Below are 27,004 nucleotides of genomic sequence, written 5' to 3'. Positions count from 1 at the left end.
TAGAGATGAAAGGTGTTGAGAACTTGGAAGAGGCGTGGAAGTGGGAGAAGTACGCACCCCAGCGGAAGATTCCACAGATGGTGTGAAGCGGCCAGGTCCTGCGAAGTTGAAAGCTTGACTTGGTCCAGAAAGCCGTGCCACTTGGTGTCGAGCTGGGTGGCCATCCGATGAACTTCTGTAATTGCCATGTGCTGCGAATGTGAGCGTTTTCTCCTTCAAAGACCATCCAAGGAGTTAAGCTGAGCGGAGGCAGAGGAGTGTGGGGGTAGGTGGGTAGAAAAGAAAAGCCGGCCTCCCTGTCGGGGAATCGAACCCCGGTCTCCCGCGTGACAGGCGGGGATACTCACCACTATACTAACGAGGACCAGTTGGTGCAGAGCACCTGCTCCTGGCCAAAGTACATACGGCTGCACAGCTTCTCTTTCAATAGAGCTGTGGGCCTCCTCAGTTTGCCTTGCAGTCGGCCGGACATCACCCTTGCAACGGGCCTCGTTCGCACGGCATCCGCCTTGTGGGCGGCTTCCGCTATCACTGGCCTTTCCGCCAGTAATAGACAAGTCAAGTCGCCAGGCTCGGCAAAGAAGGTCCCACCGAGATTTGAACTCGGATCGCTGGATTCAGAGTCCAGAGTGCTGACCGTTACACCATGGAACCCCTGGAACGAGGATCTTTCTCGCTTTTCTTGTGCCTCGCTATGCCTGTAGCTAACGCTCACTCCCCCTTAACCCCCCTAGGACCGACTCTCCTATAATCTTTTCCCTACACCGTCGATCGCCATCTCTTGGTCAATGAAGGGGCGGCAATTTCCCATGCGAAGGTACCGGGAAAGCTAAAAGTACAGCAAATCATTTCCTCCTTTTCCTGGGGCATTCATGGCAGAAGTAGACATGGGATGGCCCAAGCAGCAAGACAGGGGTGGGCGTCACAACAATCGATTCATCTAGTGGTAAGGGCTTCTTGCAAAACGCTTCTCGCAAATTCCACCCTTGGGAGGAGTGCCAGGTCCACGCGCCAGTCAAGCATAAGGAGGCCAGGCGGGTGCCTTGCCTGTGGCTTCAGGCGAGCCCTTACAGGAAGGCCGCCCAGGATGATGCCACCCCTCTTCTGGCAATGGCTCTTTTCCCGGAACCTCAAGTCCTTTTGATTTTTTTTTTCACGCTCTCTGCATTGTTTTGTCTCACCAGGCGACTATGGTTGTGGCACAGGCTGCATGATCCTTTTCCACTCCAGCAAGGATCACGAGCACACTTTTTCTAGCGCTTGGACTTTCGGTTGCTTGAACCCAAGCCCTTCGGGATATCTCCTTCATCAGGGGCCTGGTGATTTTTCGAAAGAGCGATCCGGAAAGAGGTAGGTCACATCGAGACTTGATGAACAGGAAAAGATGATGAAACTTTCGAGGTGCCATGAGGCACCAGGGCGAAGAGTCACCCGATCAGGCAGAAAGCACAGCTATGGTTTGTTACCGCCCAAAGCTCTTTCCCAAGACTCTTTGAAGCGTAGTAATAGCTATATGGAAGACGGCTTGGAGCGTGAGGTTCAGTAGTAAACAGGTTGCCACTGGGTGAAACTGGGAACCAGAGGGAACCTCCAGCACCAAAGACAGGCCCCAGCTGGGGAAAGGTAATGCTCTGCGTGGGACAAATTCCTTATGAAGGCCTTAGCAAACGGGATGACTGGAGATGATCAGAGAAGGGGAGGAGGCCCAAGGTCTTCCCATTAGGGTTGAGCGTGCAAAAACTGGAATCTTAATAGATTGTAACCGGAGACCAACTCTAGAACGTGTTGCACACCGGGGAGGGGGGGTAGAGAGAGTCAAAAAGACCCTCCCCGAGGCCAAAGCAATGAATCTGCTGCATACTCTGCTGTATGTTGGCCTGGTGGTGGGCTTTTAGGAGGGCATTAATGATCGGCTAAAGAGCACACTGGGCTCACTCGCCTACGCCTTTCAATCTGCGTGCCTGCAGATGTAGTGTTTTCAGGACATGGGTGCAGGAAGTGTACATGACGGAGGAGGTCCAGAGCTGGTGGAAGCAAAGGCGCAGAGTCTCGAGAGCGAGCAATGGGAGAAGAGGAAATCAAGGTCTGTGGGTCGAAAATGGGCTGCTGGCAATGACTGTGGAGAAGTAGAGATGAAAGGTGTTGAGAACTTGGAAGAGGCGTGGAAGTGGGAGAAGTACGCACCCCAGCGGAAGATTCCACAGATGGTGTGAAGCGGCCAGGTCCTGCGAAGTTGAAAGCTTGACTTGGTCCAGAAAGCCGTGCCACTTGGTGTCGAGCTGGGTGGCCATCCGATGAACTTCTGTAATTGCCATGTGCTGCGAATGTGAGCGTTTTCTCCTTCAAAGACCATCCAAGGAGTTAAGCTGAGCGGAGGCAGAGGAGTGTGGGGGTAGGTGGGTAGAAAAGAAAAGCCGGCCTCCCCGTCGGGGAATCGAACCCCGGTCTCCCGCGTGACAGGCAGGGATACTCACCACTATACTAACGAGGACCAGTTGGTGCAGAGTACCTGCTCCTGGCCAAAGTACATACGGCTGCACAGCTTCTCTTTCAATAGAGCTGTGGGCCTCCTCAGTTTGCCTTGCAGTCGGCCGGACATCACCCTTGCAACGGGCCTCGTTCGCACGGCATCCGCCTTGTGGGCGGCTTCCGCTATCACTGGCCTTTCCGCCAGTAATAGACAAGTCAAGTCGCCAGGCTCAAATCAACGGCGGCTCGGCAAAGAAGGTCCCACCGAGATTTGAACTCGGATCGCTGGATTCAGAGTCCAGAGTGCTGACCGTTACACCATGGAACCCCTGGAACGAGGATCTTTCTCGCTTTTCTTGTGCCTCGCTATGCCTGTAGCTAATGCTCACTCCCCCTTAACCCCCCTAGGACCGACTCTCCTATAATCTTTTCCCTACACCGTCGATCGCCATCTCTTGGTCAATGAAGGGGCGGCAATTTCCCATGCGAAGGTACCGGGAAAGCTAAAAGTACAGCAAATCATTTCCTCCTTTTCCTGGGGCATTCATGGCAGAAGTAGACATGGGATGGCCCAAGCAGCAAGACAGGGGTGGGCGTCACAACAATCGATTCATCTAGTGGTAAGGGCTTCTTGCAAAACGCTTCTCGCAAATTCCACCCTTGGGAGGAGTGCCAGGTCCACGCGCCAGTCAAGCATAAGGAGGCCAGGCGGGTGCCTTGCCTGTGGCTTCAGGCGAGCCCTTACAGGAAGGCCGCCCAGGATGATGCCACCCCTCTTCTGGCAATGGCTCTTTTCCCGGAACCTCAAGTCCTTTTGATTTTTTTTTTCACGCTCTCTGCATTGTTTTGTCTCACCAGGCGACTATGGTTGTGGCACAGGCTGCATGATCCTTTTCCACTCCAGCAAGGATCACGAGCACACTTTTTCTAGCGCTTGGACTTTCGGTTGCTTGAACCCAAGCCCTTCGGGATATCTCCTTCATCAGGGGCCTGGTGATTTTTCGAAAGAGCGATCCGGAAAGAGGTAGGTCACATCGAGACTTGATGAACAGGAAAAGATGATGAAACTTTCGAGGTGCCATGAGGCACCAGGGCGAAGAGTCACCCGATCAGGCAGAAAGCACAGCTATGGTTTGTTACCGCCCAAAGCTCTTTCCCAAGACTCTTTGAAGCGTAGTAATAGCTATATGGAAGACGGCTTGGAGCGTGAGGTTCAGTAGTAAACAGGTTGCCACTGGGTGAAACTGGGAACCAGAGGGAACCTCCAGCACCAAAGACAGGCCCCAGCTGGGGAAAGGTAATGCTCTGCGTGGGACAAATTCCTTATGAAGGCCTTAGCAAACGGGATGACTGGAGATGATCAGAGAAGGGGAGGAGGCCCAAGGTCTTCCCATTAGGGTTGAGCGTGCAAAAACTGGAATCTTAATAGATTGTAACCGGAGACCAACTCTAGAACGTGTTGCACACCGGGGAGGGGGGGTAGAGAGAGTCAAAAAGACCCTCCCCGAGGCCAAAGCAATGAATCTGCTGCATACTCTGCTGTATGTTGGCCTGGTGGTGGGCTTTTAGGAGGGCATTAATGATCGGCTAAAGAGCACACTGGGCTCACTCGCCTACGCCTTTCAATCTGCGTGCCTGCAGATGTAGTGTTTTCAGGACATGGGTGCAGGAAGTGTACATGACGGAGGAGGTCCAGAGCTGGTGGAAGCAAAGGCGCAGAGTCTCGAGAGCGAGCAATGGGAGAAGAGGAAATCAAGGTCTGTGGGTCGAAAATGGGCTGCTGGCAATGACTGTGGAGAAGTAGAGATGAAAGGTGTTGAGAACTTGGAAGAGGCGTGGAAGTGGGAGAAGTACGCACCCCAGCGGAAGATTCCACAGATGGTGTGAAGCGGCCAGGTCCTGCGAAGTTGAAAGCTTGACTTGGTCCAGAAAGCCGTGCCACTTGGTGTCGAGCTGGGTGGCCATCCGATGAACTTCTGTAATTGCCATGTGCTGCGAATGTGAGCGTTTTCTCCTTCAAAGACCATCCAAGGAGTTAAGCTGAGTGGAGGCAGAGGAGTGTGGGGGTAGGTGGGTAGAAAAGAAAAGCTGGCCTCCCCGTCGGGGAATCGAACCCCGGTCTCCCGCGTAACAGGCGGGGATACTCACCACTATACTAACGAGGACCAGTTGGTGCAGAGCACCTGCTCCTGGCCAAAGTACATACGGCTGCACAGCTTCTCTTTCAATAGAGCTGTGGGCCTCTTCAGTTTGCCTTGCAGTCGGCCGGACATCACCCTTGCAACGGGCCTCGTTCGCACGGCATCCGCCTTGTGGGCGGCTTCCGCTATCACTGGCCTTTCCGCCAGTAATAGACAAGTCAAGTCGCCAGGCTCGGCAAAGAAGGTCCCACCGAGATTTGAACTCGGATCGCTGGATTCAGAGTCCAGAGTGCTGACCGTTACACCATGGAACCCCTGGAACGAGGATCTTTCTCGCTTTTCTTGTGCCTCGCTATGCCTGTAGCTAACGCTCACTCCCCCTTAACCCCCCTAGGACCGACTCTCCTATAATCTTTTCCCTACACCGTCGATCGCCATCTCTTGGTCAATGAAGGGGCGGCAATTTCCCATGCGAAGGTACCGGGAAAGCTAAAAGTACAGCAAATCATTTCCTCCTTTTCCTGGGGCATTCATGGCAGAAGTAGACATGGGATGGCCCAAGCAGCAAGACAGGGGTGGGCGTCACAACAATCGATTCATCTAGTGGTAAGGGCTTCTTGCAAAACGCTTCTCGCAAATTCCAACCTTGGGAGGAGTGCCAGGTCCACGCGCCAGTCAAGCATAAGGAGGCCAGGCGGGTGCCTTGCCTGTGGCTTCAGGCGAGCCCTTACAGGAAGGCCGCCCAGGATGATGCCACCCCTCTTCTGGCAATGGCTCTTTTCCCGGAACCTCAAGTCCTTTTGATTTTTTTTTTCACGCTCTCTGCATTGTTTTGTCTCACCAGGCGACTATGGTTGTGGCACAGGCTGCATGATCCTTTTCCACTCCAGCAAGGATCACGAGCACACTTTTTCTAGCGCTTGGACTTTCGGTTGCTTGAACCCAAGCCCTTCGGGATATCTCCTTCATCAGGGGCCTGGTGATTTTTCGAAAGAGCGATCCGGAAAGAGGTAGGTCACATCGAGACTTGATGAACAGGAAAAGATGATGAAACTTTCGAGGTGCCATGAGGCACCAGGGCGAAGAGTCACCCGATCAGGCAGAAAGCACAGCTATGGTTTGTTACCGCCCAAAGCTCTTTCCCAAGACTCTTTGAAGCGTAGTAATAGCTATATGGAAGACGGCTTGGAGCGTGAGGTTCAGTAGTAAACAGGTTGCCACTGGGTGAAACTGGGAACCAGAGGGAACCTCCAGCACCAAAGACAGGCCCCAGCTGGGGAAAGGTAATGCTCTGCGTGGGACAAATTCCTTATGAAGGCCTTAGCAAACGGGATGACTGGAGATGATCAGAGAAGGGGAGGAGGCCCAAGGTCTTCCCATTAGGGTTGAGCGTGCAAAAACTGGAATCTTAATAGATTGTAACCGGAGACCAACTCTAGAACGTGTTGCACACCGGGGAGGGGGGGTAGAGAGAGTCAAAAAGACCCTCCCCGAGGCCAAAGCAATGAATCTGCTGCATACTCTGCTGTATGTTGGCCTGGTGGTGGGCTTTTAGGAGGGCATTAATGATCGGCTAAAGAGCACACTGGGCTCACTCGCCTACGCCTTTCAATCTGCGTGCCTGCAGATGTAGTGTTTTCAGGACATGGGTGCAGGAAGTGTACATGACGGAGGAGGTCCAGAGCTGGTGGAAGCAAAGGCGCAGAGTCTCGAGAGCGAGCAATGGGAGAAGAGGAAATCAAGGTCTGTGGGTCGAAAATGGGCTGCTGGCAATGACTGTGGAGAAGTAGAGATGAAAGGTGTTGAGAACTTGGAAGAGGCGTGGAAGTGGGAGAAGTACGCACCCCAGCGGAAGATTCCACAGATGGTGTGAAGCGGCCAGGTCCTGCGAAGTTGAAAGCTTGACTTGGTCCAGAAAGCCGTGCCACTTGGTGTCGAGCTGGGTGGCCATCCGATGAACTTCTGTAATTGCCATGTGCTGCGAATGTGAGCGTTTTCTCCTTCAAAGACCATCCAAGGAGTTAAGCTGAGTGGAGGCAGAGGAGTGTGGGGGTAGGTGGGTAGAAAAGAAAAGCTGGCCTCCCCGTCGGGGAATCGAACCCCGGTCTCCCGCGTAACAGGCGGGGATACTCACCACTATACTAACGAGGACCAGTTGGTGCAGAGCACCTGCTCCTGGCCAAAGTACATACGGCTGCACAGCTTCTCTTTCAATAGAGCTGTGGGCCTCTTCAGTTTGCCTTGCAGTCGGCCGGACATCACCCTTGCAACGGGCCTCGTTCGCACGGCATCCGCCTTGTGCGCGGCTTCCGCTATCACTGGCCTTTCCGCCAGTAATAGACAAGTCAAGTCGCCAGGCTCGGCAAAGAAGGTCCCACCGAGATTTGAACTCGGATCGCTGGATTCAGAGTCCAGAGTGCTGACCGTTACACCATGGAACCCCTGGAACGAGGATCTTTCTCGCTTTTCTTGTGCCTCGCTATGCCTGTAGCTAACGCTCACTCCCCCTTAACCCCCCTAGGACCGACTCTCCTATAATCTTTTCCCTACACCGTCGATCGCCATCTCTTGGTCAATGAAGGGGCGGCAATTTCCCATGCGAAGGTACCGGGAAAGCTAAAAGTACAGCAAATCATTTCCTCCTTTTCCTGGGGCATTCATGGCAGAAGTAGACATGGGATGGCCCAAGCAGCAAGACAGGGGTGGGCGTCACAACAATCGATTCATCTAGTGGTAAGGGCTTCTTGCAAAACGCTTCTCGCAAATTCCAACCTTGGGAGGAGTGCCAGGTCCACGCGCCAGTCAAGCATAAGGAGGCCAGGCGGGTGCCTTGCCTGTGGCTTCAGGCGAGCCCTTACAGGAAGGCCGCCCAGGATGATGCCACCCCTCTTCTGGCAATGGCTCTTTTCCCGGAACCTCAAGTCCTTTTGATTTTTTTTTTCACGCTCTCTGCATTGTTTTGTCTCACCAGGCGACTATGGTTGTGGCACAGGCTGCATGATCCTTTTCCACTCCAGCAAGGATCACGAGCACACTTTTTCTAGCGCTTGGACTTTCGGTTGCTTGAACCCAAGCCCTTCGGGATATCTCCTTCATCAGGGGCCTGGTGATTTTTCGAAAGAGCGATCCGGAAAGAGGTAGGTCACATCGAGACTTGATGAACAGGAAAAGATGATGAAACTTTCGAGGTGCCATGAGGCACCAGGGCGAAGAGTCACCCGATCAGGCAGAAAGCACAGCTATGGTTTGTTACCGCCCAAAGCTCTTTCCCAAGACTCTTTGAAGCGTAGTAATAGCTATATGGAAGACGGCTTGGAGCGTGAGGTTCAGTAGTAAACAGGTTGCCACTGGGTGAAACTGGGAACCAGAGGGAACCTCCAGCACCAAAGACAGGCCCCAGCTGGGGAAAGGTAATGCTCTGCGTGGGACAAATTCCTTATGAAGGCCTTAGCAAACGGGATGACTGGAGATGATCAGAGAAGGGGAGGAGGCCCAAGGTCTTCCCATTAGGGTTGAGCGTGCAAAAACTGGAATCTTAATAGATTGTAACCGGAGACCAACTCTAGAACGTGTTGCACACCGGGGAGGGGGGGTAGAGAAAGTCAAAAAGACCCTCCCCGAGGCCAAAGCAATGAATCTGCTGCATACTCTGCTGTATGTTGGCCTGGTGGTGGGCTTTTAGGAGGGCATTAATGATCGGCTAAAGAGCACACTGGGCTCACTCGCCTACGCCTTTCAATCTGCGTGCCTGCAGATGTAGTGTTTTCAGGACATGGGTGCAGGAAGTGTACATGACGGAGGAGGTCCAGAGCTGGTGGAAGCAAAGTCGCAGAGTCTCGAGAGCGCGCAATGGGAGAAGAGGAAATCAAGGTCTGTGGGTCGAAAATGGGCTGCTGGCAATGACTGTGGAGAAGTAGAGATGAAAGGTGTTGAGAACTTGGAAGAGGCGTGGAAGTGGGAGAAGTACGCACCCCAGCGGAAGATTCCACAGATGGTGTGAAGCGGCCAGGTCCTGCGAAGTTGAAAGCTTGACTTGGTCCAGAAAGCCGTGCCACTTGGTGTCGAGCTGGGTGGCCATCCGATGAACTTCTGTAATTGCCATGTGCTGCGAATGTGAGCGTTTTCTCCTTCAAAGACCATCCAAGGAGTTAAGCTGAGAGGAGGCAGAGGAGTGTGGGGGTAGGTGGGTAGAAAAGAAAAGCCGGCCTCCCCGTCGGGGAATCGAACCCCGGTCTCCCGCGTGACAGGCGGGGATACTCACCACTATACTAACGAGGACCAGTTGGTGCAGAGCACCTGCTCCTGGCCAAAGTACATACGGCTGCACAGCTTCTCTTTCAATAGAGCTGTGGGCCTCCTCAGTTTGCCTTGCAGTCGGCCGGACATCACCCTTGCAACGGGCCTCGTTCGCACGGCATCCGCCTTGTGGGCGGCTTCCGCTATCACTGGCCTTTCCGCCAGTAATAGACAAGTCAAGTCGCCAGGCTCAAATCAACGGCGGCTCGGCAAAGAAGGTCCCACCGAGATTTGAACTCGGATCGCTGGATTCAGAGTCCAGAGTGCTGACCGTTACACCATGGAACCCCTGGAACGAGGATCTTTCTCGCTTTTCTTGTGCCTCGCTATGCCTGTAGCTAACGCTCACTCCCCCTTAACCCCCCTAGGACCGACTCTCCTATAATCTTTTCCCTACACCGTCGATCGCCATCTCTTGGTCAATGAAGGGGCGGCAATTTCCCATGCGAAGGTACCGGGAAAGCTAAAAGTACAGCAAATCATTTCCTCCTTTTCCTGGGGCATTCATGGCAGAAGTAGACATGGGATGGCCCAAGCAGCAAGACAGGGGTGGGCGTCACAACAATCGATTCATCTAGTGGTAAGGGCTTCTTGCAAAACGCTTCTCGCAAATTCCACCCTTGGGAGGAGTGCCAGGTCCACGCGCCAGTCAAGCATAAGGAGGCCAGGCGGGTGCCTTGCCTGTGGCTTCAGGCGAGCCCTTACAGGAAGGCCGCCCAGGATGATGCCACCCCTCTTCTGGCAATGGCTCTTTTCCCGGAACCTCAAGTCCTTTTGATTTTTTTTTTCACGCTCTCTGCATTGTTTTGTCTCACCAGGCGACTATGGTTGTGGCACAGGCTGCATGATCCTTTTCCACTCCAGCAAGGATCACGAGCACACTTTTTCTAGCGCTTGGACTTTCGGTTGCTTGAACCCAAGCCCTTCGGGATATCTCCTTCATCAGGGGCCTGGTGATTTTTCGAAAGAGCGATCCGGAAAGAGGTAGGTCACATCGAGACTTGATGAACAGGAAAAGATGATGAAACTTTCGAGGTGCCATGAGGCACCAGGGCGAAGAGTCACCCGATCAGGCAGAAAGCACAGCTATGGTTTGTTACCGCCCAAAGCTCTTTCCCAAGACTCTTTGAAGTGTAGTAATAGCTATATGGAAGACGGCTTGGAGCGTGAGGTTCAGTAGTAAACAGGTTGCCACTGGGTGAAACTGGGAACCAGAGGGAACCTCCAGCACCAAGACAGGCCCCAGCTGGGGAAAGGTAATGCTCTGCGTGGGACAAATTCCTTATGAAGGCCTTAGCAAACGGGATGACTGGAGATGATCAGAGAAGGGGAGGAGGCCCAAGGTCTTCCCATTAGGGTTGAGCGTGCAAAAACTGGAATCTTAATAGATTGTAACCGGAGACCAACTCTAGAACGTGTTGCACACCGGGGAGGGGGGGTAGAGAGAGTCAAAAAGACCCTCCCCGAGGCCAAAGCAATGAATCTGCTGCATACTCTGCTGTATGTTGGCCTGGTGGTGGGCTTTTAGGAGGGCATTAATGATCGGCTAAAGAGCACACTGGGCTCACTCGCCTACGCCTTTCAATCTGCGTGCCTGCAGATGTAGTGTTTTCAGGACATGGGTGCAGGAAGTGTACATGACGGAGGAGGTCCAGAGCTGGTGGAAGCAAAGGCGCAGAGTCTCGAGAGCGAGCAATGGGAGAAGAGGAAATCAAGGTCTGTGGGTCGAAAATGGGCTGCTGGCAATGACTGTGGAGAAGTAGAGATGAAAGGTGTTGAGAACTTGGAAGAGGCGTGGAAGTGGGAGAAGTACGCACCCCAGCGGAAGATTCCACAGATGGTGTGAAGCGGCCAGGTCCTGCGAAGTTGAAAGCTTGACTTGGTCCAGAAAGCCGTGCCACTTGGTGTCGAGCTGGGTGGCCATCCGATGAACTTCTGTAATTGCCATGTGCTGCGAATGTGAGCGTTTTCTCCTTCAAAGACCATCCAAGGAGTTAAGCTGAGTGGAGGCAGAGGAGTGTGGGGGTAGGTGGGTAGAAAAGAAAAGCTGGCCTCCCCGTCGGGGAATCGAACCCCGGTCTCCCGCGTAACAGGCGGGGATACTCACCACTATACTAACGAGGACCAGTTGGTGCAGAGCACCTGCTCCTGGCTAAAGTACATACGGCTGCACAGCTTCTCTTTCAATAGAGCTGTGGGCCTCTTCAGTTTGCCTTGCAGTCGGCCGGACATCACCCTTGCAACGGGCCTCGTTCGCACGGCATCCGCCTTGTGGGCGGCTTCCGCTATCACTGGCCTTTCCGCCAGTAATAGACAAGTCAAGTCGCCAGGCTCGGCAAAGAAGGTCCCACCGAGATTTGAACTCGGATCGCTGGATTCAGAGTCCAGAGTGCTGACCGTTACACCATGGAACCCCTGGAACGAGGATCTTTCTCGCTTTTCTTGTGCCTCGCTATGCCTGTAGCTAACGCTCACTCCCCCTTAACCCCCCTAGGACCGACTCTCCTATAATCTTTTCCCTACACCGTCGATCGCCATCTCTTGGTCAATGAAGGGGCGGCAATTTCCCATGCGAAGGTACCGGGAAAGCTAAAAGTACAGCAAATCATTTCCTCCTTTTCCTGGGGCATTCATGGCAGAAGTAGACATGGGATGGCCCAAGCAGCAAGACAGGGGTGGGCGTCACAACAATCGATTCATCTAGTGGTAAGGGCTTCTTGCAAAACGCTTCTCGCAAATTCCACCCTTGGGAGGAGTGCCAGGTCCACGCGCCAGTCAAGCATAAGGAGGCCAGGCGGGTGCCTTGCCTGTGGCTTCAGGCGAGCCCTTACAGGAAGGCCGCCCAGGATGATGCCACCCCTCTTCTGGCAATGGCTCTTTTCCCGGAACCTCAAGTCCTTTTGATTTTTTTTTTCACGCTCTCTGCATTGTTTTGTCTCACCAGGCGACTATGGTTGTGGCACAGGCTGCATGATCCTTTTCCACTCCAGCAAGGATCACGAGCACACTTTTTCTAGCGCTTGGACTTTCGGTTGCTTGAACCCAAGCCCTTCGGGATATCTCCTTCATCAGGGGCCTGGTGATTTTTCGAAAGAGCGATCCGGAAAGAGGTAGGTCACATCGAGACTTGATGAACAGGAAAAGATGATGAAACTTTCGAGGTGCCATGAGGCACCAGGGCGAAGAGTCACCCGATCAGGCAGAAAGCACAGCTATGGTTTGTTACCGCCCAAAGCTCTTTCCCAAGACTCTTTGAAGCGTAGTAATAGCTATATGGAAGACGGCTTGGAGCGTGAGGTTCAGTAGTAAACAGGTTGCCACTGGGTGAAACTGGGAACCAGAGGGAACCTCCAGCACCAAAGACAGGCCCCAGCTGGGGAAAGGTAATGCTCTGCGTGGGACAAATTCCTTATGAAGGCCTTAGCAAACGGGATGACTGGAGATGATCAGAGAAGGGGAGGAGGCCCAAGGTCTTCCCATTAGGGTTGAGCGTGCAAAAACTGGAATCTTAATAGATTGTAACCGGAGACCAACTCTAGAACGTGTTGCACACCGGGGAGGGGGGGTAGAGAGAGTCAAAAAGACCCTCCCCGAGGCCAAAGCAATGAATCTGCTGCATACTCTGCTGTATGTTGGCCTGGTGGTGGGCTTTTAGGAGGGCATTAATGATCGGCTAAAGAGCACACTGGGCTCACTCGCCTACGCCTTTCAATCTGCGTGCCTGCAGATGTAGTGTTTTCAGGACATGGGTGCAGGAAGTGTACATGACGGAGGAGGTCCAGAGCTGGTGGAAGCAAAGGCGCAGAGTCTCGAGAGCGAGCAATGGGAGAAGAGGAAATCAAGGTCTGTGGGTCGAAAATGGGCTGCTGGCAATGACTGTGGAGAAGTAGAGATGAAAGGTGTTGAGAACTTGGAAGAGGCGTGGAAGTGGGAGAAGTACGCACCCCAGCGGAAGATTCCACAGATGGTGTGAAGCGGCCAGGTCCTGCGAAGTTGAAAGCTTGACTTGGTCCAGAAAGCCGTGCCACTTGGTGTCGAGCTGGGTGGCCATCCGATGAACTTCTGTAATTGCCATGTGCTGCGAATGTGAGCGTTTTCTCCTTCAAAGACCATCCAAGGAGTTAAGCTGAGTGGAGGCAGAGGAGTGTGGGGGTAGGTGGGTAGAAAAGAAAAGCTGGCCTCCCCGTCGGGGAATCGAACCCCGGTCTCCCGCGTAACAGGCGGGGATACTCACCACTATACTAACGAGGACCAGTTGGTGCAGAGCACCTGCTCCTGGCCAAAGTACATACGGCTGCACAGCTTCTCTTTCAATAGAGCTGTGGGCCTCTTCAGTTTGCCTTGCAGTCGGCCGGACATCACCCTTGCAACGGGCCTCGTTCGCACGGCATCCGCCTTGTGGGCGGCTTCCGCTATCACTGGCCTTTCCGCCAGTAATAGACAAGTCAAGTCGCCAGGCTCGGCAAAGAAGGTCCCAACGAGATTTGAACTCGGATCGCTGGATTCAGAGTCCAGAGTGCTGACTGTTACACCATGGAACCCCTGGAACGAGGATCTTTCTCGCTTTTCTTGTGCCTCGCTATGCCTGTAGCTAACGCTCACTCCCCCTTAACCCCCCTAGGACCGACTCTCCTATAATCTTTTCCCTACACCGTCGATCGCCATCTCTTGGTCAATGAAGGGGCGGCAATTTCCCATGCGAAGGTACCGGGAAAGCTAAAAGTACAGCAAATCATTTCCTCCTTTTCCTGGGGCATTCATGGCAGAAGTAGACATGGGATGGCCCAAGCAGCAAGACAGGGGTGGGCGTCACAACAATCGATTCATCTAGTGGTAAGGGCTTCTTGCAAAACGCTTCTCGCAAATTCCAACCTTGGGAGGAGTGCCAGGTCCACGCGCCAGTCAAGCATAAGGAGGCCAGGCGGGTGCCTTGCCTGTGGCTTCAGGCGAGCCCTTACAGGAAGGCCGCCCAGGATGATGCCACCCCTCTTCTGGCAATGGCTCTTTTCCCGGAACCTCAAGTCCTTTTGATTTTTTTTTTCACGCTCTCTGCATTGTTTTGTCTCACCAGGCGACTATGGTTGTGGCACAGGCTGCATGATCCTTTTCCACTCCAGCAAGGATCACGAGCACACTTTTTCTAGCGCTTGGACTTTCGGTTGCTTGAACCCAAGCCCTTCGGGATATCTCCTTCATCAGGGGCCTGGTGATTTTTCGAAAGAGCGATCCGGAAAGAGGTAGGTCACATCGAGACTTGATGAACAGGAAAAGATGATGAAACTTTCGAGGTGCCATGAGGCACCAGGGCGAAGAGTCACCCGATCAGGCAGAAAGCACAGCTATGGTTTGTTACCGCCCAAAGCTCTTTCCCAAGACTCTTTGAAGCGTAGTAATAGCTATATGGAAGACGGCTTGGAGCGTGAGGTTCAGTAGTAAACAGGTTGCCACTGGGTGAAACTGGGAACCAGAGGGAACCTCCAGCACCAAAGACAGGCCCCAGCTGGGGAAAGGTAATGCTCTGCGTGGGACAAATTCCTTATGAAGGCCTTAGCAAACGGGATGACTGGAGATGATCAGAGAAGGGGAGGAGGCCCAAGGTCTTCCCATTAGGGTTGAGCGTGCAAAAACTGGAATCTTAATAGATTGTAACCGGAGACCAACTCTAGAACGTGTTGCACACCGGGGAGGGGGGGTAGAGAAAGTCAAAAAGACCCTCCCCGAGGCCAAAGCAATGAATCTGCTGCATACTCTGCTGTATGTTGGCCTGGTGGTGGGCTTTTAGGAGGGCATTAATGATCGGCTAAAGAGCACACTGGGCTCACTCGCCTACGCCTTTCAATCTGCGTGCCTGCAGATGTAGTGTTTTCAGGACATGGGTGCAGGAAGTGTACATGACGGAGGAGGTCCAGAGCTGGTGGAAGCAAAGTCGCAGAGTCTCGAGAGCGAGCAATGGGAGAAGAGGAAATCAAGGTCTGTGGGTCGAAAATGGGCTGCTGGCAATGACTGTGGAGAAGTAGAGATGAAAGGTGTTGAGAACTTGGAAGAGGCGTGGAAGTGGGAGAAGTACGCACCCCAGCGGAAGATTCCACAGATGGTGTGAAGCGGCCAGGTCCTGCGAAGTTGAAAGCTTGACTTGGTCCAGAAAGCCGTGCCACTTGGTGTCGAGCTGGGTGGCCATCCGATGAACTTCTGTAATTGCCATGTGCTGCGAATGTGAGCGTTTTCTCCTTCAAAGACCATCCAAGGAGTTAAGCTGAGAGGAGGCAGAGGAGTGTGGGGGTAGGTGGGTAGAAAAGAAAAGCCGGCCTCCCCGTCGGGGAATCGAACCCCGGTCTCCCGCGTGACAGGCGGGGATACTCACCACTATACTAACGAGGACCAGTTGGTGCAGAGCACCTGCTCCTGGCCAAAGTACATACGGCTGCACAGCTTCTCTTTCAATAGAGCTGTGGGCCTCCTCAGTTTGCCTTGCAGTCGGCCGGACATCACCCTTGCAACGGGCCTCGTTCGCACGGCATCCGCCTTGTGGGCGGCTTCCGCTATCACTGGCCTTTCCGCCAGTAATAGACAAGTCAAGTCGCCAGGCTCAAATCAACGGCGGCTCGGCAAAGAAGGTCCCACCGAGATTTGAACTCGGATCGCTGGATTCAGAGTCCAGAGTGCTGACCGTTACACCATGGAACCCCTGGAACGAGGATCTTTCTCGCTTTTCTTGTGCCTCGCTATGCCTGTAGCTAACGCTCACTCCCCCTTAACCCCCCTAGGACCGACTCTCCTATAATCTTTTCCCTACACCGTCGATCGCCATCTCTTGGTCAATGAAGGGGCGGCAATTTCCCATGCGAAGGTACCGGGAAAGCTAAAAGTACAGCAAATCATTTCCTCCTTTTCCTGGGGCATTCATGGCAGAAGTAGACATGGGATGGCCCAAGCAGCAAGACAGGGGTGGGCGTCACAACAATCGATTCATCTAGTGGTAAGGGCTTCTTGCAAAACGCTTCTCGCAAATTCCACCCTTGGGAGGAGTGCCAGGTCCACGCGCCAGTCAAGCATAAGGAGGCCAGGCGGGTGCCTTGCCTGTGGCTTCAGGCGAGCCCTTACAGGAAGGCCGCCCAGGATGATGCCACCCCTCTTCTGGCAATGGCTCTTTTCCCGGAACCTCAAGTCCTTTTGATTTTTTTTTTCACGCTCTCTGCATTGTTTTGTCTCACCAGGCGACTATGGTTGTGGCACAGGCTGCATGATCCTTTTCCACTCCAGCAAGGATCACGAGCACACTTTTTCTAGCGCTTGGACTTTCGGTTGCTTGAACCCAAGCCCTTCGGGATATCTCCTTCATCAGGGGCCTGGTGATTTTTCGAAAGAGCGATCCGGAAAGAGGTAGGTCACATCGAGACTTGATGAACAGGAAAAGATGATGAAACTTTCGAGGTGCCATGAGGCACCAGGGCGAAGAGTCACCCGATCAGGCAGAAAGCACAGCTATGGTTTGTTACCGCCCAAAGCTCTTTCCCAAGACTCTTTGAAGCGTAGTAATAGCTATATGGAAGACGGCTTGGAGCGTGAGGTTCAGTAGTAAACAGGTTGCCACTGGGTGAAACTGGGAACCAGAGGGAACCTCCAGCACCAAAGACAGGCCCCAGCTGGGGAAAGGGAATGCTCTGCGTGGGACAAATTCCTTATGAAGGCCTTAGCAAACGGGATGACTGGAGATGATCAGAGAAGGGGAGGAGGCCCAAGGTCTTCCCATTAGGGTTGAGCGTGCAAAAACTGGAATCTTAATAGATTGTAACCGGAGACCAACTCTAGAACGTGTTGCACACCGGGGAGGGGGGGTAGAGAGAGTCAAAAAGACCCTCCCCGAGGCCAAAGCAATGAATCTGCTGCATACTCTGCTGTATGTTGGCCTGGTGGTGGGCTTTTAGGAGGGCATTAATGATCGGCTAAAGAGCACACTGGGCTCACTCGCCTACGCCTTTCAATCTGCGTGCCTGCAGATGTAGTGTTTTCAGGACATGGGTGCAGGAAGTGTACATGACGGAGGAGGTCCAGAGCTGGTGGAAGCAAAGGCGCAGAGTCTCGAGAGCGAGCAATGGGAGAAGAGGAAATCAAGGTCTGTGGGTCGAAAATGGGCTGCTGGCAATGACTGTGGAGAAGTAGAGATGAAAGGTGTTGAGAACTTGGAAGAGGCGTGGAAGTGGGAGAAGTACGCACCCCAGCGGAAGATTCCACAGATGGTGTGAAGCGGCCAGGTCCTGCGAAGTTGAAAGCTTGACTTGGTCCAGAAAGCCGTGCCACTTGGTGTCGAGCTGGGTGGCCATCCGATGAACTTCTGTAATTGCCATGTGCTGCGAATGTGAGCGTTTTCTCCTTCAAAGACCATCCAAGGAGTTAAGCTGAGTGGAGGCAGAGGAGTGTGGGGGTAGGTGGGTAGAAAAGAAAAGCTGGCCTCCCCGTCGGGGAATCGAACCCCGGTCTCCCGCGTAACAGGCGGGGATACTCACCACTATACTAACGAGGACCAGTTGGTGCAGAGCACCTGCTCCTGGCTAAAGTACATACGGCTGCACAGCTTCTCTTTCAATAGAGCTGTGGGCCTCTTCAGTTTGCCTTGCAGTCGGCCGGACATCACCCTTGCAACGGGCCTCGTTCGCACGGCATCCGCCTTGTGGGCGGCTTCCGCTATCACTGGCCTTTCCGCCAGTAATAGACAAGTCAAGTCGCCAGGCTCGGCAAAGAAGGTCCCACCGAGATTTGAACTCGGATCGCTGGATTCAGAGTCCAGAGTGCTGACCGTTACACCATGGAACCCCTGGAACGAGGATCTTTCTCGCTTTTCTTGTGCCTCGCTATGCCTGTAGCTAACGCTCACTCCCCCTTAACACCCCTAGGACCGACTCTCCTATAATCTTTTCCCTACACCGTCGATCGCCATCTCTTGGTCAATGAAGGGGCGGCAATTTCCCATGCGAAGGTACCGGGAAAGCTAAAAGTACAGCAAATCATTTCCTCCTTTTCCTGGGGCATTCATGGCAGAAGTAGACATGGGATGGCCCAAGCAGCAAGACAGGGGTGGGCGTCACAACAATCGATTCATCTAGTGGTAAGGGCTTCTTGCAAAACGCTTCTCGCAAATTCCACCCTTGGGAGGAGTGCCAGGTCCACGCGCCAGTCAAGCATAAGGAGGCCAGGCGGGTGCCTTGCCTGTGGCTTCAGGCGAGCCCTTACAGGAAGGCCGCCCAGGATGATGCCACCCCTCTTCTGGCAATGGCTCTTTTCCCGGAACCTCAAGTCCTTTTGATTTTTTTTTTCACGCTCTCTGCATTGTTTTGTCTCACCAGGCGACTATGGTTGTGGCACAGGCTGCATGATCCTTTTCCACTCCAGCAAGGATCACGAGCACACTTTTTCTAGCGCTTGGACTTTCGGTTGCTTGAACCCAAGCCCTTCGGGATATCTCCTTCATCAGGGGCCTGGTGATTTTTCGAAAGAGCGATCCGGAAAGAGGTAGGTCACATCGAGACTTGATGAACAGGAAAAGATGATGAAACTTTCGAGGTGCCATGAGGCACCAGGGCGAAGAGTCACCCGATCAGGCAGAAAGCACAGCTATGGTTTGTTACCGCCCAAAGCTCTTTCCCAAGACTCTTTGAAGCGTAGTAATAGCTATATGGAAGACGGCTTGGAGCGTGAGGTTCAGTAGTAAACAGGTTGCCACTGGGTGAAACTGGGAACCAGAGGGAACCTCCAGCACCAAAGACAGGCCCCAGCTGGGGAAAGGTAATGCTCTGCGTGGGACAAATTCCTTATGAAGGCCTTAGCAAACGGGATGACTGGAGATGATCAGAGAAGGGGAGGAGGCCCAAGGTCTTCCCATTAGGGTTGAGCGTGCAAAAACTGGAATCTTAATAGATTGTAACCGGAGACCAACTCTAGAACGTGTTGCACACCGGGGAGGGGGGGTAGAGAAAGTCAAAAAGACCCTCCCCGAGGCCAAAGCAATGAATCTGCTGCATACTCTGCTGTATGTTGGCCTGGTGGTGGGCTTTTAGGAGGGCATTAATGATCGGCTAAAGAGCACACTGGGCTCACTCGCCTACGCCTTTCAATCTGCGTGCCTGCAGATGTAGTGTTTTCAGGACATGGGTGCAGGAAGTGTACATGACGGAGGAGGTCCAGAGCTGGTGGAAGCAAAGGCGCAGAGTCTCGAGAGCGAGCAATGGGAGAAGAGGAAATCAAGGTCTGTGGGTCGAAAATGGGCTGCTGGCAATGACTGTGGAGAAGTAGAGATGAAAGGTGTTGAGAACTTGGAAGAGGCGTGGAAGTGGGAGAAGTACGCACCCCAGCGGAAGATTCCACAGATGGTGTGAAGCGGCCAGGTCCTGCGAAGTTGAAAGCTTGACTTGGTCCAGAAAGCCGTGCCACTTGGTGTCGAGCTGGGTGGCCATCCGATGAACTTCTGTAATTGCCATGTGCTGCGAATGTGAGCGTTTTCTCCTTCAAAGACCATCCAAGGAGTTAAGCTGAGTGGAGGCAGAGGAGTGTGGGGGTAGGTGGGTAGAAAAGAAAAGCTGGCCTCCCCGTCGGGGAATCGAACCCCGGTCTCCCGCGTAACAGGCGGGGATACACACCACTATACTAACGAGGACCAGTTGGTGCAGAGCACCTGCTCCTGGCCAAAGTACATACGGCTGCACAGCTTCTCTTTCAATAGAGCTGTGGGCCTCTTCAGTTTGCCTTGCAGTCGGCCGGACATCACCCTTGCAACGGGCCTCGTTCGCACGGCATCCGCCTTGTGGGCGGCTTCCGCTATCACTGGCCTTTCCGCCAGTAATAGACAAGTCAAGTCGCCAGGCTCGGCAAAGAAGGTCCCACCGAGATTTGAACTCGGATCGCTGGATTCAGAGTCCAGAGTGCTGACCGTTACACCATGGAACCCCTGGAACGAGGATCTTTCTCGCTTTTCTTGTGCCTCGCTATGCCTGTAGCTAACGCTCACTCCCCCTTAACCCCCCTAGGACCGACTCTCCTATAATCTTTTCCCTACACCGTCGATCGCCATCTCTTGGTCAATGAAGGGGCGGCAATTTCCCATGCGAAGGTACCGGGAAAGCTAAAAGTACAGCAAATCATTTCCTCCTTTTCCTGGGGCATTCATGGCAGAAGTAGACATGGGATGGCCCAAGCAGCAAGACAGGGGTGGGCGTCACAACAATCGATTCATCTAGTGGTAAGGGCTTCTTGCAAAACGCTTCTCGCAAATTCCACCCTTGGGAGGAGTGCCAGGTCCACGCGCCAGTCAAGCATAAGGAGGCCAGGCGGGTGCCTTGCCTGTGGCTTCAGGCGAGCCCTTACAGGAAGGCCGCCCAGGATGATGCCACCCCTCTTCTGGCAATGGCTCTTTTCCCGGAACCTCAAGTCCTTTTGATTTTTTTTTTCACGCTCTCTGCATTGTTTTGTCTCACCAGGCGACTATGGTTGTGGCACAGGCTGCATGATCCTTTTCCACTCCAGCAAGGATCACGAGCACACTTTTTCTAGCGCTTGGACTTTCGGTTGCTTGAACCCAAGCCCTTCGGGATATCTCCTTCATCAGGGGCCTGGTGATTTTTCGAAAGAGCGATCCGGAAAGAGGTAGGTCACATCGAGACTTGATGAACAGGAAAAGATGATGAAACTTTCGAGGTGCCATGAGGCACCAGGGCGAAGAGTCACCCGATCAGGCAGAAAGCACAGCTATGGTTTGTTACCGCCCAAAGCTCTTTCCCAAGACTCTTTGAAGCGTAGTAATAGCTATATGGAAGACGGCTTGGAGCGTGAGGTTCAGTAGTAAACAGGTTGCCACTGGGTGAAACTGGGAACCAGAGGGAACCTCCAGCACCAAAGACAGGCCCCAGCTGGGGAAAGGTAATGCTCTGCGTGGGACAAATTCCTTATGAAGGCCTTAGCAAACGGGATGACTGGAGATGATCAGAGAAGGGGAGGAGGCCCAAGGTCTTCCCATTAGGGTTGAGCGTGCAAAAACTGGAATCTTAATAGATTGTAACCGGAGACCAACTCTAGAACGTGTTGCACACCGGGGAGGGGGGGTAGAGAGAGTCAAAAAGACCCTCCCCGAGGCCAAAGCAATGAATCTGCTGCATACTCTGCTGTATGTTGGCCTGGTGGTGGGCTTTTAGGAGGGCATTAATGATCGGCTAAAGAGCACACTGGGCTCACTCGCCTACGCCTTTCAATCTGCGTGCCTGCAGATGTAGTGTTTTCAGGACATGGGTGCAGGAAGTGTACATGACGGAGGAGGTCCAGAGCTGGTGGAAGCAAAGGCGCAGAGTCTCGAGAGCGAGCAATGGGAGAAGAGGAAATCAAGGTCTGTGGGTCGAAAATGGGCTGCTGGCAATGACTGTGGAGAAGTAGAGATGAAAGGTGTTGAGAACTTGGAAGAGGCGTGGAAGTGGGAGAAGTACGCACCCCAGCGGAAGATTCCACAGATGGTGTGAAGCGGCCAGGTCCTGCGAAGTTGAAAGCTTGACTTGGTCCAGAAAGCCGTGCCACTTGGTGTCGAGCTGGGTGGCCATCCGATGAACTTCTGTAATTGCCATGTGCTGCGAATGTGAGCGTTTTCTCCTTCAAAGACCATCCAAGGAGTTAAGCTGAGTGGAGGCAGAGGAGTGTGGGGGTAGGTGGGTAGAAAAGAAAAGCTGGCCTCCCCGTCGGGGAATCGAACCCCGGTCTCCCGCGTAACAGGCGGGGATACTCACCACTATACTAACGAGGACCAGTTGGTGCAGAGCACCTGCTCCTGGCCAAAGTACATACGGCTGCACAGCTTCTCTTTCAATAGAGCTGTGGGCCTCTTCAGTTTGCCTTGCAGTCGGCCGGACATCACCCTTGCAACGGGCCTCGTTCGCACGGCATCCGCCTTGTGGGCGGCTTCCGCTATCACTGGCCTTTCCGCCAGTAATAGACAAGTCAAGTCGCCAGGCTCGGCAAAGAAGGTCCCACCGAGATTTGAACTCGGATCGCTGGATTCAGAGTCCAGAGTGCTGACCGTTACACCATGGAACCCCTGGAACGAGGATCTTTCTCGCTTTTCTTGTGCCTCGCTATGCCTGTAGCTAACGCTCACTCCCCCTTAACCCCCCTAGGACCGACTCTCCTATAATCTTTTCCCTACACCGTCGATCGCCATCTCTTGGTCAATGAAGGGGCGGCAATTTCCCATGCGAAGGTACCGGGAAAGCTAAAAGTACAGCAAATCATTTCCTCCTTTTCCTGGGGCATTCATGGCAGAAGTAGACATGGGATGGCCCAAGCAGCAAGACAGGGGTGGGCGTCACAACAATCGATTCATCTAGTGGTAAGGGCTTCTTGCAAAACGCTTCTCGCAAATTCCACCCTTGGGAGGAGTGCCAGGTCCACGCGCCAGTCAAGCATAAGGAGGCCAGGCGGGTGCCTTGCCTGTGGCTTCAGGCGAGCCCTTACAGGAAGGCCGCCCAGGATGATGCCACCCCTCTTCTGGCAATGGCTCTTTTCCCGGAACCTCAAGTCCTTTTGATTTTTTTTTTCACGCTCTCTGCATTGTTTTGTCTCACCAGGCGACTATGGTTGTGGCACAGGCTGCATGATCCTTTTCCACTCCAGCAAGGATCACGAGCACACTTTTTCTAGCGCTTGGACTTTCGGTTGCTTGAACCCAAGCCCTTCGGGATATCTCCTTCATCAGGGGCCTGGTGATTTTTCGAAAGAGCGATCCGGAAAGAGGTAGGTCACATCGAGACTTGATGAACAGGAAAAGATGATGAAACTTTCGAGGTGCCATGAGGCACCAGGGCGAAGAGTCACCCGATCAGGCAGAAAGCACAGCTATGGTTTGTTACCGCCCAAAGCTCTTTCCCAAGACTCTTTGAAGCGTAGTAATAGCTATATGGAAGACGGCTTGGAGCGTGAGGTTCAGTAGTAAACAGGTTGCCACTGGGTGAAACTGGGAACCAGAGGGAACCTCCAGCACCAAAGACAGGCCCCAGCTGGGGAAAGGTAATGCTCTGCGTGGGACAAATTCCTTATGAAGGCCTTAGCAAACGGGATGACTGGAGATGATCAGAGAAGGGGAGGAGGCCCAAGGTCTTCCCATTAGGGTTGAGCGTGCAAAAACTGGAATCTTAATAGATTGTAACCGGAGACCAACTCTAGAACGTGTTGCACACCGGGGAGGGGGGGTAGAGAGAGTCAAAAAGACCCTCCCCGAGGCCAAAGCAATGAATCTGCTGCATACTCTGCTGTATGTTGGCCTGGTGGTGGGCTTTTAGGAGGGCATTAATGATCGGCTAAAGAGCACACTGGGCTCACTCGCCTACGCCTTTCAATCTGCGTGCCTGCAGATGTAGTGTTTTCAGGACATGGGTGCAGGAAGTGTACATGACGGAGGAGGTCCAGAGCTGGTGGAAGCAAAGGCGCAGAGTCTCGAGAGCGAGCAATGGGAGAAGAGGAAATCAAGGTCTGTGGGTCGAAAATGGGCTGCTGGCAATGACTGTGGAGAAGTAGAGATGAAAGGTGTTGAGAACTTGGAAGAGGCGTGGAAGTGGGAGAAGTACGCACCCCAGCGGAAGATTCCACAGATGGTGTGAAGCGGCCAGGTCCTGCGAAGTTGAAAGCTTGACTTGGTCCAGAAAGCCGTGCCACTTGGTGTCGAGCTGGGTGGCCATCCGATGAACTTCTGTAATTGCCATGTGCTGCGAATGTGAGCGTTTTCTCCTTCAAAGACCATCCAAGGAGTTAAGCTGAGTGGAGGCAGAGGAGTGTGGGGGTAGGTGGGTAGAAAAGAAAAGCTGGCCTCCCCGTCGGGGAATCGAACCCCGGTCTCCCGCGTAACAGGCGGGGATACTCACCACTATACTAACGAGGACCAGTTGGTGCAGAGCACCTGCTCCTGGCCAAAGTACATACGGCTGCACAGCTTCTCTTTCAATAGAGCTGTGGGCCTCTTCAGTTTGCCTTGCAGTCGGCCGGACATCACCCTTGCAACGGGCCTCGTTCGCACGGCATCCGCCTTGTGGGCGGCTTCCGCTATCACTGGCCTTTCCGCCAGTAATAGACAAGTCAAGTCGCCAGGCTCGGCAAAGAAGGTCCCACCGAGATTTGAACTCGGATCGCTGGATTCAGAGTCCAGAGTGCTGACCGTTACACCATGGAACCCCTGGAACGAGGATCTTTCTCGCTTTTCTTGTGCCTCGCTATGCCTGTAGCTAACGCTCACTCCCCCTTAACCCCCCTAGGACCGACTCTCCTATAATCTTTTCCCTACACCGTCGATCGCCATCTCTTGGTCAATGAAGGGGCGGCAATTTCCCATGCGAAGGTACCGGGAAAGCTAAAAGTACAGCAAATCATTTCCTCCTTTTCCTGGGGCATTCATGGCAGAAGTAGACATGGGATGGCCCAAGCAGCAAGACAGGGGTGGGCGTCACAACAATCGATTCATCTAGTGGTAAGGGCTTCTTGCAAAACGCTTCTCGCAAATTCCACCCTTGGGAGGAGTGCCAGGTCCACGCGCCAGTCAAGCATAAGGAGGCCAGGCGGGTGCCTTGCCTGTGGCTTCAGGCGAGCCCTTACAGGAAGGCCGCCCAGGATGATGCCACCCCTCTTCTGGCAATGGCTCTTTTCCCGGAACCTCAAGTCCTTTTGATTTTTTTTTTCACGCTCTCTGCATTGTTTTGTCTCACCAGGCGACTATGGTTGTGGCACAGGCTGCATGATCCTTTTCCACTCCAGCAAGGATCACGAGCACACTTTTTCTAGCGCTTGGACTTTCGGTTGCTTGAACCCAAGCCCTTCGGGATATCTCCTTCATCAGGGGCCTGGTGATTTTTCGAAAGAGCGATCCGGAAAGAGGTAGGTCACATCGAGACTTGATGAACAGGAAAAGATGATGAAACTTTCGAGGTGCCATGAGGCACCAGGGCGAAGAGTCACCCGATCAGGCAGAAAGCACAGCTATGGTTTGTTACCGCCCAAAGCTCTTTCCCAAGACTCTTTGAAGCGTAGTAATAGCTATATGGAAGACGGCTTGGAGCGTGAGGTTCAGTAGTAAACAGGTTGCCACTGGGTGAAACTGGGAACCAGAGGGAACCTCCAGCACCAAAGACAGGCCCCAGCTGGGGAAAGGTAATGCTCTGCGTGGGACAAATTCCTTATGAAGGCCTTAGCAAACGGGATGACTGGAGATGATCAGAGAAGGGGAGGAGGCCCAAGGTCTTCCCATTAGGGTTGAGCGTGCAAAAACTGGAATCTTAATAGATTGTAACCGGAGACCAACTCTAGAACGTGTTGCACACCGGGGAGGGGGGGTAGAGAGAGTCAAAAAGACCCTCCCCGAGGCCAAAGCAATGAATCTGCTGCATACTCTGCTGTATGTTGGCCTGGTGGTGGGCTTTTAGGAGGGCATTAATGATCGGCTAAAGAGCACACTGGGCTCACTCGCCTACGCCTTTCAATCTGCGTGCCTGCAGATGTAGTGTTTTCAGGACATGGGTGCAGGAAGTGTACATGACGGAGGAGGTCCAGAGCTGGTGGAAGCAAAGGCGCAGAGTCTCGAGAGCGAGCAATGGGAGAAGAGGAAATCAAGGTCTGTGGGTCGAAAATGGGCTGCTGGCAATGACTGTGGAGAAGTAGAGATGAAAGGTGTTGAGAACTTGGAAGAGGCGTGGAAGTGGGAGAAGTACGCACCCCAGCGGAAGATTCCACAGATGGTGTGAAGCGGCCAGGTCCTGCGAAGTTGAAAGCTTGACTTGGTCCAGAAAGCCGTGCCACTTGGTGTCGAGCTGGGTGGCCATCCGATGAACTTCTGTAATTGCCATGTGCTGCGAATGTGAGCGTTTTCTCCTTCAAAGACCATCCAAGGAGTTAAGCTGAGTGGAGGCAGAGGAGTGTGGGGGTAGGTGGGTAGAAAAGAAAAGCTGGCCTCCCCGTCGGGGAATCGAACCCCGGTCTCCCGCGTAACAGGCGGGGATACTCACCACTATACTAACGAGGACCAGTTGGTGCAGAGCACCTGCTCCTGGCCAAAGTACATACGGCTGCACAGCTTCTCTTTCAATAGAGCTGTGGGCCTCTTCAGTTTGCCTTGCAGTCGGCCGGACATCACCCTTGCAACGGGCCTCGTTCGCACGGCATCCGCCTTGTGGGCGGCTTCCGCTATCACTGGCCTTTCCGCCAGTAATAGACAAGTCAAGTCGCCAGGCTCGGCAAAGAAGGTCCCACCGAGATTTGAACTCGGATCGCTGGATTCAGAGTCCAGAGTGCTGACCGTTACACCATGGAACCCCTGGAACGAGGATCTTTCTCGCTTTTCTTGTGCCTCGCTATGCCTGTAGCTAACGCTCACTCCCCCTTAACCCCCCTAGGACCGACTCTCCTATAATCTTTTCCCTACACCGTCGATCGCCATCTCTTGGTCAATGAAGGGGCGGCAATTTCCCATGCGAAGGTACCGGGAAAGCTAAAAGTACAGCAAATCATTTCCTCCTTTTCCTGGGGCATTCATGGCAGAAGTAGACATGGGATGGCCCAAGCAGCAAGACAGGGGTGGGCGTCACAACAATCGATTCATCTAGTGGTAAGGGCTTCTTGCAAAACGCTTCTCGCAAATTCCACCCTTGGGAGGAGTGCCAGGTCCACGCGCCAGTCAAGCATAAGGAGGCCAGGCGGGTGCCTTGCCTGTGGCTTCAGGCGAGCCCTTACAGGAAGGCCGCCCAGGATGATGCCACCCCTCTTCTGGCAATGGCTCTTTTCCCGGAACCTCAAGTCCTTTTGATTTTTTTTTTCACGCTCTCTGCATTGTTTTGTCTCACCAGGCGACTATGGTTGTGGCACAGGCTGCATGATCCTTTTCCACTCCAGCAAGGATCACGAGCACACTTTTTCTAGCGCTTGGACTTTCGGTTGCTTGAACCCAAGCCCTTCGGGATATCTCCTTCATCAGGGGCCTGGTGATTTTTCGAAAGAGCGATCCGGAAAGAGGTAGGTCACATCGAGACTTGATGAACAGGAAAAGATGATGAAACTTTCGAGGTGCCATGAGGCACCAGGGCGAAGAGTCACCC

General features: G+C 53.4%; 14 non-coding genes across 14 annotated transcripts; all 14 read right to left on the bottom strand.

Moving 5' to 3' along the window:
• Nucleotides 1-582: 582 nt before the first annotated feature.
• On the bottom strand, nt 583-654 carry TRNAQ-CUG (transfer RNA glutamine (anticodon CUG)). The gene has a single exon. It is a non-coding gene; the product is annotated as a tRNA-Gln (tRNA).
• Nucleotides 655-2,725: 2,071 nt separating this feature from the next.
• On the bottom strand, nt 2,726-2,797 carry TRNAQ-CUG (transfer RNA glutamine (anticodon CUG)). Its single transcript has one exon. It is a non-coding gene; the product is annotated as a tRNA-Gln (tRNA).
• Nucleotides 2,798-4,852: 2,055 nt separating this feature from the next.
• Nucleotides 4,853-4,924, bottom strand: TRNAQ-CUG (transfer RNA glutamine (anticodon CUG)). Its single transcript has one exon. It is a non-coding gene; the product is annotated as a tRNA-Gln (tRNA).
• Nucleotides 4,925-6,979: 2,055 nt separating this feature from the next.
• Nucleotides 6,980-7,051, bottom strand: TRNAQ-CUG (transfer RNA glutamine (anticodon CUG)). The gene has a single exon. It is a non-coding gene; the product is annotated as a tRNA-Gln (tRNA).
• Nucleotides 7,052-8,816: 1,765 nt separating this feature from the next.
• Nucleotides 8,817-8,888, bottom strand: TRNAD-GUC (transfer RNA aspartic acid (anticodon GUC)). Its single transcript has one exon. It is a non-coding gene; the product is annotated as a tRNA-Asp (tRNA).
• A 234-nt stretch (nt 8,889-9,122) lies between these two features.
• Nucleotides 9,123-9,194, bottom strand: TRNAQ-CUG (transfer RNA glutamine (anticodon CUG)). Its single transcript has one exon. It is a non-coding gene; the product is annotated as a tRNA-Gln (tRNA).
• Nucleotides 9,195-11,248: 2,054 nt separating this feature from the next.
• On the bottom strand, nt 11,249-11,320 carry TRNAQ-CUG (transfer RNA glutamine (anticodon CUG)). Its single transcript has one exon. It is a non-coding gene; the product is annotated as a tRNA-Gln (tRNA).
• A 3,892-nt stretch (nt 11,321-15,212) lies between these two features.
• On the bottom strand, nt 15,213-15,284 carry TRNAD-GUC (transfer RNA aspartic acid (anticodon GUC)). The gene has a single exon. It is a non-coding gene; the product is annotated as a tRNA-Asp (tRNA).
• A 234-nt stretch (nt 15,285-15,518) lies between these two features.
• Nucleotides 15,519-15,590, bottom strand: TRNAQ-CUG (transfer RNA glutamine (anticodon CUG)). The gene has a single exon. It is a non-coding gene; the product is annotated as a tRNA-Gln (tRNA).
• A 2,055-nt stretch (nt 15,591-17,645) lies between these two features.
• TRNAQ-CUG (transfer RNA glutamine (anticodon CUG)) lies at nt 17,646-17,717 on the bottom strand. Its single transcript has one exon. It is a non-coding gene; the product is annotated as a tRNA-Gln (tRNA).
• Nucleotides 17,718-19,772: 2,055 nt separating this feature from the next.
• Nucleotides 19,773-19,844, bottom strand: TRNAQ-CUG (transfer RNA glutamine (anticodon CUG)). The gene has a single exon. It is a non-coding gene; the product is annotated as a tRNA-Gln (tRNA).
• Nucleotides 19,845-21,899: 2,055 nt separating this feature from the next.
• TRNAQ-CUG (transfer RNA glutamine (anticodon CUG)) lies at nt 21,900-21,971 on the bottom strand. The gene has a single exon. It is a non-coding gene; the product is annotated as a tRNA-Gln (tRNA).
• A 2,055-nt stretch (nt 21,972-24,026) lies between these two features.
• On the bottom strand, nt 24,027-24,098 carry TRNAQ-CUG (transfer RNA glutamine (anticodon CUG)). Its single transcript has one exon. It is a non-coding gene; the product is annotated as a tRNA-Gln (tRNA).
• Nucleotides 24,099-26,153: 2,055 nt separating this feature from the next.
• TRNAQ-CUG (transfer RNA glutamine (anticodon CUG)) lies at nt 26,154-26,225 on the bottom strand. The gene has a single exon. It is a non-coding gene; the product is annotated as a tRNA-Gln (tRNA).
• Nucleotides 26,226-27,004: the final 779 nt, after the last annotated feature.

Source organism: Staurois parvus, unplaced genomic scaffold, assembly GCF_062004578.1.
Source record: "Staurois parvus isolate SC_StPar_1 unplaced genomic scaffold, SC_StPar_1.0 ptg000126l, whole genome shotgun sequence".
NCBI lineage: Eukaryota > Metazoa > Chordata > Amphibia > Anura > Ranidae > Staurois > Staurois parvus.
Note: the sequence above shows the minus strand (reverse complement) of the source record. Positions and strands in the feature narration are given on the sequence as shown.